General features: G+C 41.1%; 1 protein-coding gene across 6 annotated transcripts in view; it reads left to right on the top strand.

The window, feature by feature from the left end:
- The window catches only part of LOC137651332 (serine-rich adhesin for platelets-like), a 171847-nt gene that overhangs the window by 99101 nt on the left and 53035 nt on the right, over positions 1 to 19711 (top strand). The window lies entirely within an intron of this gene.

Raw genomic sequence — 19711 nt, 5'->3', positions numbered from 1 at the left:
CTGAGTCCTTTTTCTTCCCTAGAATATACCAGTCTCCCTCGTCCCATATGGGAGCAAGGGAGAGGGCTCCAGCAACCCCTTATCAGCCTATCATGGGGATGAGTAGGGTGATAGGTTAAGTGCAGTACAGGGTTATGTACCTGGTTCTTGGTTGATGAAGGAATCTATCTCCCTCGAAGTGGAGATGCAGTCTGGAATGAAGTACCTGCCACAAGATTGCCAATGTTTAAGTATTCATTCCACTATCCTTGCCCTCATAAAGGAAGGGTGGGGTAGAACTACTTCTTACAGATTCAGTCTAATAAGGTGATGAGAATTGTAGCTAACCGTAAAGCATCATTGTCAGATCCAGTGTATAACAGTACTGTACAAATGTTTCATCCCCAGGTGAGGGTAAGTAAAGAAGAAACAGAAAAGTTAGTCTTTCATATTTTCGCCTGACTCTCATTGAAAGTGTTACCATAAACAAGATTATTTCCGTCCTGTATGGGAATGAGGCTGGCTGCACATCTGCTAGAACTGCCACCACGGGATCAAGAACAAAAGTGTTGAAAAATTTAGATAGAAGGGTTAGGAGGGTTTGGGCACTTCCAAATTCCTTCATCACCTGTCCGAATGTAAGGTCGGCATGATTAATACACCTGAGTTCAGGAGCTCTGGTTTGAGCTAGTACCTCGACCCCTCAAAAGTTGAAGCGTATGCTCATTGATTGTTTCACAAACCCAGAAAGAGACTGTTCTTGGCACCTCTTTCTTGATACCCCCAGTGCTAGCTAAGACAGAGTTGCTGACACTCTAACCTGAGATGTTAAGTAGAGCCCTCAGTGGACACAAAAGCATCTCATGATTACCTCAGGACACTTCATAAAGCAAAGGAATAGGGAAGGTCTCAAACCTGAGTCGTGTTCATAAGTTCTGGGGTTTGGTCACAAATTCGGGCACAAAACTAAGAGACCTTCCAACCTTCAGTGCGGGTTAGAACAAGAATGTTTGTGCAACTTGCCAACTCTCTTCGCCAAAGCTAGCCTACTGCTAGTGAAAGGACTGTCTTGAGAGTTAAAGCTCTATCTGATAACTTCTTAAAGGCTCCTACTGGCCATGTGTAAGAGCCTCGAGAACACAGGTCATGTCCCACTCTGGGAGGTCCAAGGTCTCGAGGTGAGAAGCACTGCTCAAAGCTTTCCACAAGCATAGAAAACTCATATGAGTAGAGATTGAAAAACAAGACTCAATGCTGAGCAATATCCTTCTGACATAACTGAGAGGCATTTTTAGTTACTGTAGGCTACTCCCATTCGGTACATACCTAACAATCTCCAGTGAAACGCTCAAGAAAGGAATAAAGCTTCTGTACCCGAGAACTATAGCCAAGGCTAGTACTTGAGGCCTTTGCCTAAAGGACACAACAAAAACAGGTAAGCACTAAAGCATTGATTACCCTAGTAATAAAAGCCAAGCAAAGAATACTACACTTATTTTTAAATAGTAATGAGTGGCACTAATTGAATCATTAGATTGATAGACGGATAGCAAAATACTTCGGCTTTAAATAAAAGAAATAATCAAGTTAACTAAGAAATATCTAGAAATATTGTTATGATAATGAAATATTTAGGCATACCCAGAGTTTGTGCAAGCTATTTTTTGGGCTCAAGCCATGTCATCCTGATGGAAGGTTCCTTCAGTAGCTTCCTTTGGGTATATATGACTACAAAAGATATTCCCAGAGAATTAAACTAAAGGTTTCACAGAATTCTAACTTCTGGTGCGAGTACCCTAAAGGTTTCCCTCTAGGATATTGTATATCAACAGGGGACGCATGCATTAACACGCCACGTGGCTATCTGCACCCCACATAGCGTTTACGCTTCAAGGGGGAAAGGTGGCGAGGTAACTGAGGAGCCGGTCCAAAGTTACCCTCCTTCGTTACTGTTACGGTACTCGCAACGTAAACAAACAGTCCGCCATACTGTGTGACGTCACGTCCGTCCTCATTCCTAAGCTTGTAGCTTCCAACATTGGTTTGTTTTTCCCAGTGATTGCCAATTATCTTTTGCATCCTTAGCCATGTCGCAACCTTCAGCCTCGCCTTCTTCTGGAAAGTTGAGTACCAGGTTCTTGTATTGTTTGAATTAGCTCTGGCCATAAAGTAACAATTTTTTTACGCTTAAATCTTGTGTTTTGTGGCAGAGCTGTGCCTTACCCGGAGGCGCCATTTTATGACGCCACTGTTCGCCTTCGATGCTTTATTTAGTTAGCCAGAACAGCCTTCCCGGCCTTATAACTAATTAAATATCATTAGTTATTTAGTCTTCATTGCTAGGAATTAGTTATATTATGCCGATGGTATTCTTCGGCGTTCTTAGTTAGCCGACCCCATACTAGACTTCTAGCCTAGCCTAGGCCGCAGCCCAGTGTTCATGTTTACTTCTGCATGATATAATAAGTGTTCCTAGTGTTAATGTTAATGAAGATATAGGCATTTTTAAACATACAAGATTCAGTGTTGCACATGTTTTTCGCCTTCTAGGGACCATACAAGGGACCGTGCCTGGTCCATCCATGTCACATCCCCTAACCCAACGTTGGGGCCCTTGTATACTTCCTTATCTCCCCTGTTACCTTCGGGTAATCTCCCTCTGGGTAGCTTTGCTATATCTTAGCCCCCTTACCCGAAATAATTTTTGGGTAGGTTAGGCTAGATCGTTCTTCCCTCTTCCCTACCATAGTATATGGGGGGACCTTGGACAGAACCCCAGAGTACCTATCGTTCATCCCAGTCCACCCCTAGGAAACGCATTTCTCTTTAGGTATCGACTGAGACTGAAGGTGGAAGGGCTCTGCCCTTACCCCTAGACTGCTCTTGGTTGGGACACATCCCTTCCTCCTGTAGCCTAGCAATATGTCTTCCCAGCCCTCCCTAATCTAGGAGAAGACTCTCCTGGTTTAGGTTAGGCTTTGGGGGATTCTGTTTTATTATAGTTTAGGACAGTACACCAGTGCTGTGCCTACTCTGAGCTAACCTACCCTAGGGTTGGAGAGCGTTTCTCTCCTACCTGGGTAGTATAGCATCTAACAGATTCCCCCCACCCCTTGGGAGCTTTAGGGTTGCGACCCCTTCTGCTCCCTCAGACCCCTACCCCCACTCTATCCCTTTGTGTTGGCTTGCCTTCACACCCCTGTCCGCTGTCCTACAATTCCTCCCTTGGGGAGAGTTGTAGGTTAAGCTGTGCTCTTCTGCTTGGCTGGCCGCTCTGCTACACTTCCCCCTCATGGTCGAACTATAGGGTAGTGTCAGAGGCCGGCCTGCCGGCGGAAAATCACCCTCTCCCCTTTTGAGTGTCCTCTGATCCTCCCTTGGATTACCATAGGCATCCAGCCGTCTGCCGGCCACCTGCCGCCGGATGATAGGCGTATCCCCTCCTATCATGAGAGCACTCCTTCCAGAGGGAAGCCGGTCGGGTATCGGACATTACCCTTCCCCACTTCCTCCTTATCTTTCTCTCTTCTATCATGGTGCCGGTCCACTGCCACCTCCGCCTGCCGGCACCCCATGTGACCTTCCTACTTCATAGGATGTTCCTATATGAGGATTACCTAAGGCAACAGCCTGCCAGCTGCCGGGGGCCGCCAACATCTCAGACAACCCTCAATCTTATGTACCCAGCTAGGTTCACCAGCGCCGACAGCCTGTCGGCTGCCGGAGGCCACCGCCCTGCCGGCGGTCGCCCTTATAGGTGTCTCCTACCTCTCTGCTGCTCAGTGTGTAGCCTTAGATGGATTCACCCCGCCGGACCGGCTTCCGGTTTGCCGCTGGCCTGCCGACAACGCTCCTGCGACTTCCATGGACAAGCACCCCTCCCCCCGGCTGCCGGCCCCGTTAATTAAACTTTATATATACACACAAACTGTACACTCAAGTAAAGTGTGGGTGTGAAATAGAAAAAAGCTTAAACTTTTAGGCTAAGATTAACCTTCATGTAGAATAGTAAATATGGTGTAAAAAGAATGGATGTGCTGAGAAACCTGGAAATACGCAGCAGAGAAAAAAGGGTAAACATAAGTGAAAGAATAAGCCAGCATATTGTGAGGTGGTTTAGTCATGTGGAAAGAACAAATTACAATTATTTCATGCAAAAAAAAAGAGTATATAGTTCAAAATTTCAAGGAGGTAGGCGAAGAAAAGTTTATAAAAGATGGAATGGAAGACATGGAAATGGAAGTAACTTACTATAAAGGAAGTAGAAGAGTGCATATAAGGATGAATGGCACATTCTTTGTTGGAGGTTCAACAAACTTATGAAATTTGTTCTTCAAAACTTAATCTATTCATGCGAATACACTCATTTGTATTAACTGTATGACAAAGATCTCTTGAAACATTTTAAGCAAGGTTTGTTGCAAAGACTATATACTGAAGGAAAATAGAAAGGCTCAAAAAAATTCAAATGTTAATATAGTAGCTGCCAACTCCAAAGTGAACGCAATAGTTTAACCGCTCGGTGTTCAGATGGCGTTGTAAGTATATCGCATGTCGTCTGTTTCATGGTTGCCAGTTTGGCTCTTTTTCAGGCCAAAAACCCTCATATTTGGCCTTCTTATTTTAAATTGGTTGGCCTTTAATAATATGAAAAAAGGCGGGTCTTAAATACAATATATTTGTCCTTTTTCTACTAATTGGTTGGCCTTTTAAAGCTTCTGTTGGATAGAAGTTGGCCTTTTCTCATTTAGAAAACCTGGCAACCCTGGTCTGTTTGTTTATATTGAGAATTTGACAGTTGACACAAACGATATCATGGCGCCAACAGCCAATAAGTCACTCAAGTGTGTTGTTTCCATTAAACGAAAAGAAACCGATCCTCATTTGGTGTTTCACAGGTTCCCTGAGGATAAAGAACGGTGAGTACTAATAGTATAATGCATGAAATATATGCTACTTATGAGTAAGCCCTACTGATATTGGATGTAAGATTAAGAGGCAAGGCATCCGCAGTACATTTTTTGGTTTCAAACTTTTTTTTTTTCGTAAAGCTATTAAAATAATGTATTTCTATGGAGCTGACATATTTAACGTTAGGAAGATGTTTAGTGGTATGTATTTTATTTCATTTTGATTTAACTTATAAGTGCATGAATATTTCAGCGTGTTTGCACATCTGAGCAGCATGACAGGAGTATACTGCTTCAACATGTTATTTTGTTAGTCTTTTCTTTGTCTTCTCATTTTTCTTCTATTTCGTAAATAAAGACTAACATTTTACAGTATTTGTATTCCGTATCTGTTTGTATTTTCATTTTCATGTATATTGAATGTGTGTTTACTTTCTGTGCTTTCTATGACCTACTTACAATCATACTTTGAGTTTTGTTAGAATTCAACTTCATACCCCATAATTTGCACCATGCACTAATTTTAGCTAGATCTCTATTAAGGGATTCCGCTACAGGTTACCCATTACTTTCTTTAATTGCTTTCCTAAAGGAATGATTTATTTGTAATAGATTAATAACGAGAAACCATGTAATTGAAGCATCACTTTAGAGAATTATAACCTTTTAATTACCAAATGGGAAAAAATTAATGACTCGAAAAGTATAAAAAAATTAGAGAGATGTTGTTATAAGACAATAGTTCGTTACAATTCTATTATCAATATATATATATATATATATATATATATATATATATATATATATATATATATATATATATATATATAAAAGGCATTGTCCAACTTGATAGGGCGATGTCACTATCCCTTGCCTCTGCCTCATGAGCGGCCTTTAAACCTTTAAGCCAGATTTTGATACTAATCTCAGGCACTGTCGTTCAGTTAGTTCTTTAAACATGCTGCATTAGATTTTTCATAATTTTTTCAAACCTTTGCATTCAGGTCTTCTCAGCCTGTACTATCCTGTATGTGGTAGTAAGTGTGCTGTTGTTTCTAACAGTCTTGCTATCTCCATCATATTCCTCATTCTAGTATTCCTGGTATATACTATTCGATTGTCTCATTCTCACATCTTTTTTTTCACATCGTATTCCTCTAGGAACTTTGCCGTGACATTTACCGTGTTACCTACCACGGTGAGTATTCTGGGATAATCGTTTATCCTAATTTCTTTACTACGCACATACTACTTTCATTCTTTACATGCACATCATCTTCAGACTTTGCGATCTTTCACTACTTCCAACCCATCATCCCATTATAATCTTTCATTTTCCCATCTAATTTTCTCCTTTTTTTAAGAACTGAAAAATGTTCACCCACTGACAGGTCAGGGGCAAGGAACTTTTTCACCAATATCATACATTAATTTATATTCTCGTTCCCAAACTTCCTTGCTAAAATCTCCAGTCAATGCTCGTGCATCCGTAGTTTCATTTTGCTTCTTCAAACTCGTTCTTCTTTCCTTGCCTCCCTGTAAATCTCCTTTTTTATACCTTTTCTATAAAAACTATTTAAATCCCTTCCAAAAAACTGCCAGGTACTCTTACCCAAAACTTTATTTTGACACATTTCTCCATTCAAACTACATTTTGCTATCTGTGGCACACTCGTAAATTTCCTCGTACTCGTTTTCACTCTGACTCACTGTTATAATAGTCACTTTTACTCATTTTCCAGGGCCTCCATCCCCCACATTTACTTCATCCTTCTAACCATTTTTTCCTCCTGTTTCTCCACAGCTATTTTCAAGTGAAGTTTCACTCTAATTTTTATCCCTTTCACCAGCATCATCAGTTCTTCATTTTATTTCCTCAATCTTTCATTCTTGCATTTTTCCTCTTCGATTCATCTCTCAAAGATTCCATCTATTCTTCCATGTTTATTCCTTTCACAGTGTCTCTCCTCACACTATCCTTTCTGGACTAACTAACTCGAAAGCCCTGAAGAAATATAACCCCAAAGACTGATGTGTTAATGAGCAAGGCCCCGTATTAGGTGCCAAAATATGTTGTTGGCTTTAGCATACTCTGGACCAGAATCAAACACAATTCTTATATCTCACTTTATTATCTACTCACATACACACACAATCCTACATTCACTCTTAGTAAACTCGCAGTTTTGCCTCCAATAATACTTTAAGATGCTATCAGTAACTATAGATCATCTTTTACAACTGTATTTTACACATTGAAAATATGAAAAAAAACCTTAATATGTAATTAAATGAAAGACGCTCGTTATTTTAATCAAATGCTGGCACTTTACATCGTAGGAATTTTCATTACACTAAAATTACTTCGTCTATTAGCGTGCTTTATTTTTCTCCTAGAAGAGCTGCTTACCATACCTAAAGAGTCTCTTCTATCCTTACCAAGAGGAAAGTAGCCACTGAACAATTACGGTGCAGTGGTTAACCCCTTGGGAGAAGAAGAATTGTTTAGTAATCTCAGTATTGTCATGTGTATGACAGAGGAGAATCTGTAAAGAATAGGCCAGACTATTCGGTGTATGTGTAGGCAAAGGGAAAGTGAACCGTAACCAGAGAGAAGGGTCCCATGTAGTACTGCCTGGCCAGTCAAACGACCCCATAACTCTCTAGCGGTAGCCTTGGCCAACCTACTACCTACAAGGAAGGAACACCGAGGATGGGAAGGTGTCTGGACTTCGGAGGAGGAGATACTCCGTAGGGGAGGTAAGGCTATGCAAGGTTTGACTTAACTACAGAACCAACCCTCTACTGAATTGCATTTGTTTCTCCTACTTCTGCTGCTACTCCTATAACTCAACCCAAAACCTCAACCTTACCGAACAAAACCTCCTCCAGCCATACCTCAAACTAGGCCTAGGCTGACGTTTTGGAAATATGCATATTTCCTTTACCGAATAAGTTAAACAACAACTGCGAGTTCTTATATCTTGTAGCAGCCTTCCCTTAGGAGGCTAGTGCCATCATTGCATCTCAGGCGGTTAACTATAGGCATTTTAAAGGGTCCTTTGCAGTATCTCTCCCTTAGTCCCTAAACAGCGAATGCTACGTTCACTGTAGGCCTATAGCCTTCCACTTTACTTCTAATTCAATCTTGTTGCTTTTCAAGTTCTTTCAACTTCATATTGCAACTCAGGGAGGTTTGGCCTCCCCGGACCGAGCGCCAAACCATAGCAAGCTCTGCACTAAATTCATATAGGCCTATCCAAGACTATGAGAATAAGGAGCTGTTTAATCTGGTTTGGTTTTCGGTATTTTTATTTTTCGCTTCATAGAAATTGTGGAAAAATATGTTACCAAAAGAGTTTCCTGAAGACGAATGTGATAAAGAAGGAAGAAAGGAAGGCGAAACGGAAGAAAGGAGGGAAGGAATATAGGACAATGTCAAACAGTGATTATGTATTGCTCTACGCTGGAAAACGAGGGCCTTTTCGGTTTGACTGCCGTAAAAATTATGAAACCAAAATACACTTTTCTAATGCAGTTTTTTATGCTCTTTCCGAAAATGTAATTATTTAGAAAAAAAAAAGGTTAGATAAGGTTAGGTTAGGTTAGGCTAGGTTAGGTTAGGTCTCAATGTTAACTTAGCTATCATATATAGTTGTTGTAGTCCACAACCACGTCATGGCTAATACCCAGTTCGTCGCTAGCCATATTATCTGAGGAAAAATGAAAATTAAGCTTCTTAACAAATGCATAGGAAATAATCATCTTTAACATCTTTTTATATTTTTCATTTCTCGGAAAAAAAGAATTCTATTTTCGTATAGAGCATAAAAACTGCATTAGAAAAGTGTATTTTGGTTTCATAGTTTTTGCGGCAGTAAAAACTAAAAGATCCATATATATATATATATATATATATACAGTGATACCTCTGGATACGAAAGTTTCTGCTTACGAAAAATTCAGGATACGAAAAAGCGATTCGAAGATTTTTATGCCCCAGTATACGAATAAAATTTCAGGATACGAAAACCTTACGAGATCCCAACTCTTCGCCAAGAGTAATTTTAAAAAGCGCGCGCCGTCAGACTTTGAACTTGGGTAGACTCACTCACAGCCTCCCGCTCACCCATTGGTTATCTCCCTACTCAGATGCTAGCTGACGCCATAAGATCCTGCTTTCCTATTGGTTGGCAACTATCCCAGCTTGCTTACGCACGGGCGTTCATCCCTCTCTCTCTCTTTTCGTTCCGACCGCGGTATTGTTAACAGACTTTTTGTGCTTTCGCTTGTTTGACGTAGTGTTAATATACAGTACATTCGTACGCCACGTGTTATCGTTATTAAACATTCGTTACTGTGCACTGTACTGTATTAGTGTTTACTATACATAGTACTGTACTGTATATAACGTACGTAGTGTATTATATTACGTATTACTGTAGCCATGGGTCCCAAGAATGTTGCCGAAGGAAAGAAGAAGAAGACGATGCTCTCGATGGAGACGAAACTTGAAATCGTAAAAAAGTACAAGTCTGGCATGCGTTTAAGTGCGATCGCTAAGGAGAATGGCCGGAATCCATCTACGATAGGCACCATCCTGAAGCAGAAGGCGGCTATCAAAGCAGCGCATCTTCTAAGGGCGTCACTATTTTCTCCAACAAGAGAATCCACGTGCATGACGAGATGGAGAGGCTGCTTCTTGTGTGGATCAAAGACAAAGAGATCTCAGGAGACACCATCACTGAGACTACAATTTGCCAGAAGGCCTCCGCCATTTTCGGTGATATTGTGCGTTCTCAGGCCGAAGAAGGGGCAGGAGAAGGAACATCCCAGCAGGAACCCCCAGAGTTCAAGGCTTCTCGGGGGGTGGTTCGAGAAATTCAAGAAAAGGACTGGCATTCATTCAGTGGTACGGCATGGGGAGGCAGCCAGCTCGGGCACGAACGCCGCCGAAGCCTTTGTTAAAACGTTCGACGAGTTGACTCTGCAGGAAGACATTAAGGAAATTCTCGCATGTTTCCATAAAATGGCAGACTACGTCGAAAAGGAACATCCAGAAAAAGTTTATACCAACCGTGCGCTTCAACACTGCAATGACGTTTGCCTAACGCATTTTAGAAATGTGTTGAAAAGTAGGCAGAAACAAGCTTCAATGGATAGTTTCTTATTAAAGAGGCCAGCGGTATTAGTAGGCCAAGACGAAGGTGAAAGTGAAGAAAAGAAACAGAAAAGAGGAAGTGATGAAGAATTAGAAGGTGAAAGTAAAAAAAAGAAAGTGATGAAGAAGTAGAAGAAATTTAGAAAATATGAAAAACGTAAAGTTATAAAAAAGCAAAAAAAAAAAAATTCAATTTTAAGTTTTATGTTACCGTTAAGTGTTAAAGTAATTTTTTCTTTCATTTCATAGTTTTCCGTACGTAATGTTAAGTGTTAATTATTTCTGCCATTTTTTTATTTCATAAAGTTTAAGTGTTAATGTGTTAAGTGTGTAAATTATTGTACGTAGTCTGTCACTTGTTACGTTTTCTGCCTTAAGCCATCCTCCTCTGCCGCGACTTCGCTATCGGACATCGTCTCAATCAAAAGGTAAGTTTCAACATTTTTGTTACACTTATTAACTGTAACCTTTTTTTCAGGGTATCAATCCTTAGTTTAGGTGTACGTACAGGTAACAATACACCTTCACTGATCCAAATGCTTTACATACAGTACCGTAACTTTTATACAGTAGTAAAGAAAACGGACTGTTTTCTTAAGGCTTGGAGGGGATAACTAGGCTATAACTACATTATTGAATAATCTCATGGTGGTTTCTGGAATGGATTAGGCTGTTTTTAACGGTTGGGTTAATTATTGAATGATAGAAATGGCTGCATTGCATGTTTATTACTACAGTTTAGCGTGTTTATGAAAGAAAGGTGTGTTTTCGTAAGGCTTGGAACGGATTAGGCTATTTACATGTAAAACGCGACTCAGGATACGAAAAAAATCAGGATACGAAACCGTATCCTGAACGGATTACTTTTGTATCCTAAGACATCACTGTATATATATATATATATATATGTGTGTGTGTGTGTGTGTGTGCGCACGCGTGTGTGTATGTGTGTAATAGATGTTATTACCTTACATTCAATCCCTATCTTTTTCTTTAGCTAAATTCTTTGCAAGGCCTTGTCTTTCATTTGATCTCAGTCGTGGTAATATTGACTCGCTTAGTCCTACAGTTTTGGGGTTACAGGTACGTATTCCTCCTCTTAATATCTATAACTAATTCAACTTTGCAGCCGTTTCTAAAAACCACTGCGGGAAAAAGGCCTCAGATATGTATGGGGCTCGGCCTGGCTTATCCCTACGCATGCCACTGTAGATTGGTGATGTGGGAGACTTTTGCCTGATCCCTTAAAGTAAGCCAAACTAGTATGAGTGGCCCTGACTAGTACCGCTTTGCTGATCATGGCGATACACAAACCTTTCACTACGTAAGGGTATTCCCCATTCAGAGAGGGATATATATATACTGTATATGTGTATATATATATATATATATGTGTGTGTGTGTGTGTTTGTGTGTATATATATAACATATATATATATATATATATATACACATACATACATACATACATATTCAAATAAGCCATATATTTCAATACCTTAATGTCTGGATTTTCTCTTATACCTCGGGATCAGAGACCCAAGGGGGAATCACTCAAAGACAGTAGCTTTTTGGCCGGCCAGGGAATCGAATCTTGGTCCAGGAAGCTGGTATGACAGTGACATAGCATTTAAATGCTATGTCACTGTCACACCAGCTTCCTGGACCAAGATTCGATTCCCTGGCCGGGCAGAAAGCTACTGTCTTTGAGTGATTCCCCCTTGGGTCTCTGATCCCGAGGTATAAGAGAAAATCCGGACATTAAGGTATCAAAATATATAGCTTATTTGAATATGAAAAACACATTTAATCTTTGTGAGTTGGTGAAACTTATAAGTCTTGAATCTGAGCCAGATTATTTGAATGAATTGATAAGGTTGTAGTACTCTGATATTTGATAAACATTCAAATCACGGGTCTTTGGCATGTCTTGGGGTATATCAATGTATTTATCTCGCAAATTGATTTCGCAGTTCTCTCTGCTCTCTCTCTCTCTCTCTCTCTCTCTCTCTCTCTCTCTCTCTCTCTCTTCATGTCAGTCAGCATGCTCTTACCTTATTAGCCCACTTAACATTGCTTGTCGTCGTCCTAGCCCGAGGGAAATCGTAAATGGTAGCTTAAGGTAACATTAGACTTGAGTGCGAGATTAAAATGATGCTGTGATCATAAACTCACAGTCTCTTATGGCTTTACAGATAACGACTATTTGTTAACAATTGGGGAACATGTTCGCTTCGTGTTGTTGTCGACTTGACAAATTCAAAGAACTTCCCATTATCCTCTCCTAATTCAGCATCTCTGATCATTTCCCTATATTTGTTCCTTAGTCTTGGTTAGTGCCATAGCCTCTGTTCCATGATCTTACACGGTCTTGAGGTAGAGTTCTCTCGCTTGAGGGTACACTCGATCACTCTATTATATCTTATTTCCCTTCAGCAAGTTTTGTTTTTTAAGATTTCATAGTTTATATATGAAAGATCCATTTTAATGTTGCTACTGTTCTTAAAGTATTGTATTTTAATTGTTTATTACTTCCCCAGTAGCTTATTTATCTCCTCGATTCCTTTCTTCACTGGACTATTTTTACCTGTTGGAGCCTTTGGGCATATAGCATTCTGCTTTTCCAATTAGCGTTGTACCTTAGTTAAATAATAATAATAATAATAATAATAATAATAATAATAATAATGATTCTCTCAAAATCTACTTTTCCCTCACCTTCCGTCACATTCACCTGGGTCATTGTTTCTCTTTCTTATTGTTTTTCTTACCTTTGTTGACACTTCATTTGTTTATTCATTCAGTCGATTTTGTTTGTGATAAAATAATCGATTTACCACAAGAAAGATGATGTCAGTCATTCAGACCAGGTCTTATCAAGGGATCCCTTTCTGAGTGGGGAGACCTTAACCGGGGAAAGGGTTTGCATATCGCCATGACAGCAAATGTGTACTAGCCAAGGCCACCCATAATAAGTGTACTACTCAAGGCTATCTATACCAGGCTGGTTTGCTATGAGCGGTCAGGCTAAATTCTCCTACCATCACCAGTGCGCAATGGCCAGCGTGGTGATGAAAATGGCCAAACTTCAGACGTGGTTAAGGAAATGTCTGAGGCCTATGACCTGCAGTGGACTTTAAACGGCTGTATTTTCTGTGGTTATATATATATATATATATATGTGTGTGTGTGTGTGTATGTATATATATGTGTGTGATATATATGTATATATATATGTGTGTATATATATATATATATATATATTAACGACAGACAATAAATGGACATTAAGAATGACAGAATGGGTCCCTAGATTTTGTAAAAGCAGAAGAAGGATGCGAAGACGATGGATTGACGAGCTGAGAAAGTTTGCAGGTATAGACTGGCACAGAAAGACCATAAACAGACGCAAGTGGGAGGACATGACTGAGTTCTTTGTTCTGCACTACAGAACATCTCTTCTCTCGAATGCAGTTTTCATTGAAGGCGATTACCTCAGTGGCGTCAATGTGTCTCCTACAGGAATCCTCATATTTCTTTAGCTTCTTTAGATTCCCAGGAGTGAGCCTTTGGTCAAAGAACACTATGACTATTTCTCTTCATTTATTCTATTCACTACAACACTGTTTTGACAAAACTATGTCTTTATCAATGGATTACTAACTAACATGTTTACAATTCCCTTTATCATTGTAGAACCTCATATACAAAAGGAATTGTAAACTAATGTTAATCAATAACCACTTGATGAAGACTTAATTTTGTCGAAACAGTGTAGTGAATAGAATATGAAGAAAAGGAATAATCATCGTATATTAAACTAAAGGCTTATACCTGAAAACTTAAAAAAGCTCTTGAAATTGAGTATTCCTGTAGGAAACACATTGACGCCACTATATATATATATATATATATATATATACATATATATGGTAATCCACATAAGGAAAATTAAAAGATAATGTGTATATGTAGAAATGCTCTACAGCTTCGTTCGCCACTGGACCTCTTCTTAGAGCCTTTTCATAATAAACGCTCTAAAGAGAGGTCCAGTGGCTGACGAAAGTGTAGAAGAGCATTTCTGCATATACACAATATCTTTTAATTTTCCTTATGTGGATTACTAAATATTAAGTTTTCTTCGTGCTAAGCAAGATTACATCTGTAACATAAGGGTTTCGCCCTGACCAAAGGGCTCATTAGGTGGGTTTAGCCTACTCCCCATTTTTGCAGGCTTGGTTCCCACGACCCTCCTTTCCTCCCTTTTTTTCATCATCTTAACAATTCTAAAATCATCAGTAGAATGTCATATGATAATTGATCCTAACTGACGAAGAGGAGAAGACATTTGTAACCTCTTTCAGTGTTCGGGGCATTGAACTTACGGGTTTTTACGCCGTGCCAGAGGTTGCCCCTTTATACAGAAATAGGTTTCGGCCAACTTCCCTCACTCCAGCTAGCCACAAACAGTAGTAACCAATTGTGGCCAATGAGAACATTCACAATTTATCTGTGCACCATGAATTGATGACTTAGTCTAACCACTTGATCCTCCCAATTGAGTCCCTACTTTTATCCGATGATGTAGGCTTGTGCTTCTGCATCAAAGGATATTTCCTCCTCCAAAAAAAGTTTCTTTTTCTCACCATCTTCCATAGTCCAACTACATAATCCTTCCAACTGAGTCTGTACTTTATCCAATGATGTAGGCTTGTACGTCTACATCAAAGGATATTTCCTCCTGAAAGGATTTTTATTTTATGTTTTTCTTCCTTCTCTTGTTGCTACTGCTTCTTTATTTTTATCTTTTTATTTTATAGTTTTCTTTTTTTTTTTCTTTTTAGCTGCTTCCCCTCTTGTTTCTTTTCTTCGTTTTTTACTGTTGCTTCCTTTTTTGGGGGCGTTTTATATTTTTTTTTATTTTGTGGGGATTTTTTATGTTTTTTGCTGCTTTCCTCCTTCTTCTTCTCCTCCTCCTCCTTCTCCTACTCCTCCTCCTCCTTTTCCTTCTCTTATTGCTGCTGATTCCTTTTTTTGGATTTTTTGGTTTTTAAATTTTTTGGAATTTTTTTTTTTCTTTTTGTGCTACTTCTCCTACTTTTTCTCCTGTTTCTCTTCCTTCTCTTGTTGCTGCTCCTTCCTTTTCCTTTTTTTTTTTCTTTTTTATTTTTTATATTTTTAGGATTTTATAGTCTTTTAGTTTTTTCTTTTTTGGGGGGGTGGTTGGATTTTCTATGTCTTTTGCTTCTTCTTCTCCTTCTTCTCCTCCTGCTTCTCTTCTTTCTCTTGTTTCTGCTCCTTCTTTTTTACTTCTTTTTTTTGATTTTCTTTATCTTATAGTTTTATCTTTTTGTGGATTATTATGTTCTTTTCTCCTTCTTCTCCTCCTGCTTCTCTTCTTTCTCTTGCTGCTGCTCCTTTTTTTCTTCTTCTTTTTTTGGATTATTTCTTTTTTTTATATTATGGTTTTATATTTTTGTGGATTATTATGTTCTTTGCTTCTTCTTCTCCTTCTTCTCCTCCTGCTTCTCTTCTTTCTCTTGTTGCTGCTCCTTCTTTTTTACTTCTTTTTTTTTTTTGGATTTTTCTTTATCTTATAGTTTTATCTTTTTGTGGATTATTATATTTTTTGCTTCTTCTTCTTCTCCTTCTTCTCCTCCTGCTTCTCTTCTTTCTCTTGTTTCTGCTCCTTTTTTTCTTCTTCTTTTTTTGGATTTTTTTTTATCTTATAGTTTTACCTTTTTGTGGATTATGATGTTCTTTGCTTCTTCTTCTCCTTCTGCTTCTCTTCTTTCTCTTGTTGCTGCTCCTTCTTTTTTACTTCTTTTTTTTTGGATTTTCTTTATCTTATAGTTTTATCTTTTTGTGGATTATGATGTTCTTTTCTTCTTCTTCTCCTTCTTCTCCTCCTGCTTCTCTTCTTTCTCTTGTTTCTGCTCCTTCTTTTTTACTTCTTTTTTTTTTGGATTTTCTTTATCTTATAGTTTTATCTTTTTGTGGATTATGATGTTCTTTTCTTCTTCTTCTCCTTCTTCTCCTCCTGCTTCTCTTCTTTCTCTTGTTTCTGCTCCTTCTTTTTTACTTCTTTTTTTTTGGATTTTCTTTATCTTATGGTTTTATCTTTTTGTGGATTATGATGTTCTTTTCTTCTTCTTCTCCTTCTTCTCCTCCTGCTTCTCTTCTTTCTCTTGTTGTTGCTCCTTCTTTTTTACTTCTTTTTTTTGGATTTTCTTTATCTTATAGTTTTATCTTTTTGTGGATTATTATGTTTTTTGCTTCTTCTTCTTCTTCTCCTTCTTCTCCTGCTTCTCTTCTTTCTCTTGTTGTTGCTCCTTCTTTTTTACTTCTTTTTTTTTATCGTATAGTTTTATCTTTTTGTGGATTATTATGTTTTTTGCTTCTTCTTCTCCTTCTTCTCCTCCTGCTTCTCTTCTTTCTCTTGTTGCTCCTCCTTTTTTTTTTTCATTGGGTGGATTTTTCATGTTTTCAACTGTTTCTCTTCATTTTTCTCCTCCTGCTTCTCTTCCCTCTCTTATTTTATTTTTTTTTTTTCATAGTTTTTATTTTATAGGTTTTTATTATATTTATTTATAGTTTTTTTATTCCATAGCTTTTCATTTCATTTATTTATTTGGGATTTCATAGTTTTTGTTAATTTCCGGGGGATTTTAGTTTTTATTTTTATTTTTTTTTATTTTATAGTTTTTATTTTTTTTATATTTTATAGTTTACTTTTTTTTTTTTTTTTGGGGGGGGGGGGAATTTATAGGTTTTTTTTTTTGGATATAGTTTTTTTATTTTCGGGGGGGGGGGGGGGGGGGTTATAGTTTTCTTATTGGGTGGGGGGGGGGATTTTCATGTTTTTTACTGCTTCTCCTCCTGACTCTCACGACCTCCAGGTGCTTGCTGTTTCTGCTAGCTCATAACTGATGCTGTTAGCTGCTATTAATGGTAGCTCCTGTCTCTGCTATTGCCAGCTGCTGCTACTGCTAGCTGCTGCATGATGTTGCTTTCTGCTACTAGCTGCTGCTACTTGCTACTGCTAGCTGCTGGCGTTGTTGCTGCTGCTTGCTGCTGCTCTTGCTGGCAGCTGCTGCTGCTTGCTGCTGCTCTTGCTGGCAGCTGCTGCTGCTCTTGCTGGCAGCTGTTGCTGCTTGCTGCTGCTGCTGCTACTCATGCTAGCTGTAGCTGCTGCTATTCTTTGTAGCTGCTGCTGCTTTTGCTAGCTGATGCTGCTTTTGCTAGCTGATGCTGCTGCTGCTGCTACTGCTTGCTTGTGCTGCAGCCGCTTGCTACTGCAACTATTGCTGCTGCTAAGTACTGCTGCCAGCATCTGCTGCTTGCTGTTGCTCATAGCTGCTGCTAGCTTCTTCTGCTAACAGCTGCTGCATGCTGCTGCTAACTTCACCTCTGGCTGCTGCTAGCTGCTGCTAACTGTTTCTGTTCCCTTGCTGCTGCTTTTGCTACTGCTGCTGCTGCTGCTAACTGCTGCTGCTGCTGCTGCTAACTGCTAACTACTGCTGCTGCTAACTGCTGCTGCTGCTGCTAAGTGCTGCTGCTGCTAACTACTGCTGCTGCTGCTAACTGCTGCTGCTGCTGCTAACTACTGCTGCTGCTGCTGCTAACTACTGCTGCTGCTGCTAACTTCTGCTGCTAACTGCTGCTGCTGCTGCTGCTAACTGCTACTGCAGCTAACTGCTGCTGCTGCTACTGCTGCTAACTGCTGCAGCTGCTACTGCTGCTAACTGCTGCAGCTGCTGCTGCTAACTGCTGCTGCTACTGCTGCTAACTGCTGCTGCTGCTAACTGCTGCTGCTGCTAACTGCTGCTGCTGCTACTGCTGCTAACTGCTGCTGCTGCTACTGCTGCTAACTGCTGCTGTTGCTGCTGCTGCTGCTGCTAACTGCTGGTGCTGCTGCTGCTGCTAACTGCTGGTGCTGCTGCTACTGCTAACTGCTGCTGCTGCTAACTTCTGCTGCTAACTGCTGCTGCTGCTGCTGCTAACTGCTACTGCAGCTAACTGCTGCTGCTGCTACTGCTGCTAACTGCTGCAGCTGCTACTGCTGCTAACTGCTGCAGCTGCTGCTGCTAACTGCTGCTGCTGCTGCTACTGCTGCTGCTGCTACTACTGCTGCTAACTGCTGCTGCTGCTAACTGCTGCTGCTGCTACTGCTGCTAACTGCTGCTGCTGCTAACTGCTGCTGCTGCTACTGCTGCTAACTGCTGCTGTTGCTGCTGCTGCTGCTGCTAACTGCTGGTGCTGCTGCTGCTGCTAACTGCTGGTGCTGCTGCTACTGCTAACTGCTGCTGCTGCTAACTGCTGCTGCTACTGCTGCTAACTGCTGCTGCTGCTACTGCTGCTAACTGCTGCTGCTGCTACTGCTAACTGCTGCTGCTGCTACTGATGCTACTGATGCTACTGCTGCTAACTGCTGCTGCTGCTGCTGCTAACTGCTGATGCTGCTGCTGCTGCTAACTGCTGCTGCTGCAAACTGCTGCTGCTGCTAACTGCTGCTGCTGCTGCTGCTAACTGCTGCTGCTAACTGCTGCTACTGCTAACTGCTGCTGCTGCTAACTGCTGCTGCTGCAACTGCTAACTGCTGCTGCTGTTGCTGCTGCTGCTAACTGCTGCTGCTGCTGCTGCTAACTGCTGCTACTAATGCTGCTAACTGCTGCTGCTGCTGCTGCTAACTGCTGCTACTGCTAACTGCTGCTGTTGCTGCTAACTGCTGCTGCTAACTGCTGCTGCTGCTACTGCTAACTGCTGCAAACTGCTGCTGCTGCTACTGCTGCTAACTGCTACTGCTGCTAACTGCTGCAGCTGCTACTGCTAACTGCTGCTGCTGCTACTGCTGCTAACTGCTGCTGCTGCTACTGCTGCTAACTGCTGCTGCTGCTAACTGCTGCTGCTGCTAACTGCTGCTACTGCTGGTAACTGCTGCTGCTGCTACTGCTAACTGCTGCTGCTGCTGCTGCTGCTGGTAACTGCTGCTGCTGCTAACTGCTGCTGCTGGTAACTGCTGCTGCTGCTGCTGGTAACTGCTGCTGCTGCTGCTACTAACTGCTGCTGCTGCTACTGCTGCTAACTGCTGCTGCTGCTACTAACTGCTGCTGCTGCTAACTGCTGCGGCTGCTGCTAACTGCTGCTGCGGCTGCTGCTGCTGCTAACTGCTGCTTCTGCTGCTGCTGCTGCTAACTGCTGCGGCTGCTGCTGCTGCTGTTAACTGCTGCGGCTGCTGCTGCTGCTGTTAACTGCTGCGGCTGCTGCTGCTAACTGCTGCTGCTGCTGCTGCGGCTGCTGCTGCTGCTGCTAACTGCTGCTTCTGCTGCTTCTGCTGCTGCTGCTGCTAACTGCTGCGGCTGCTGCTGCTGCTGTTAACTGCTGCTGCTGCTGCTGCTAACTGCTGCTGCTGCTGCTGCGGCTGCTGCTGCTGCTGCTAACTGCTGCTTCTGCTGCTGCTAACTGCTGGGGCTGCTGCTGCTGCTGTTAACTGCTGCGGCTGCTGCTGCTAACTGCTGCTGCTGCTGCTGCGGCTGCTGCTGCTGCTGCTGCGGCTGCTGCTGCTGCTGCTAACTGCTGCTTCTGCTGCTGCTGCTGCTAACTGCTGCGGCTGCTGCTGCTGCTAACTGCTGCGGCTGCTGCTGCTGCTGCTGCTGTTAAC

Source organism: Palaemon carinicauda, chromosome 12, assembly GCF_036898095.1.
Source record: "Palaemon carinicauda isolate YSFRI2023 chromosome 12, ASM3689809v2, whole genome shotgun sequence".
NCBI classification, from domain to species: Eukaryota; Metazoa; Arthropoda; class Malacostraca; order Decapoda; family Palaemonidae; genus Palaemon; species Palaemon carinicauda.
The sequence above is the reverse complement of the archived record's forward strand: the minus strand, read 5'-3'. Positions and strand labels throughout refer to the sequence as shown.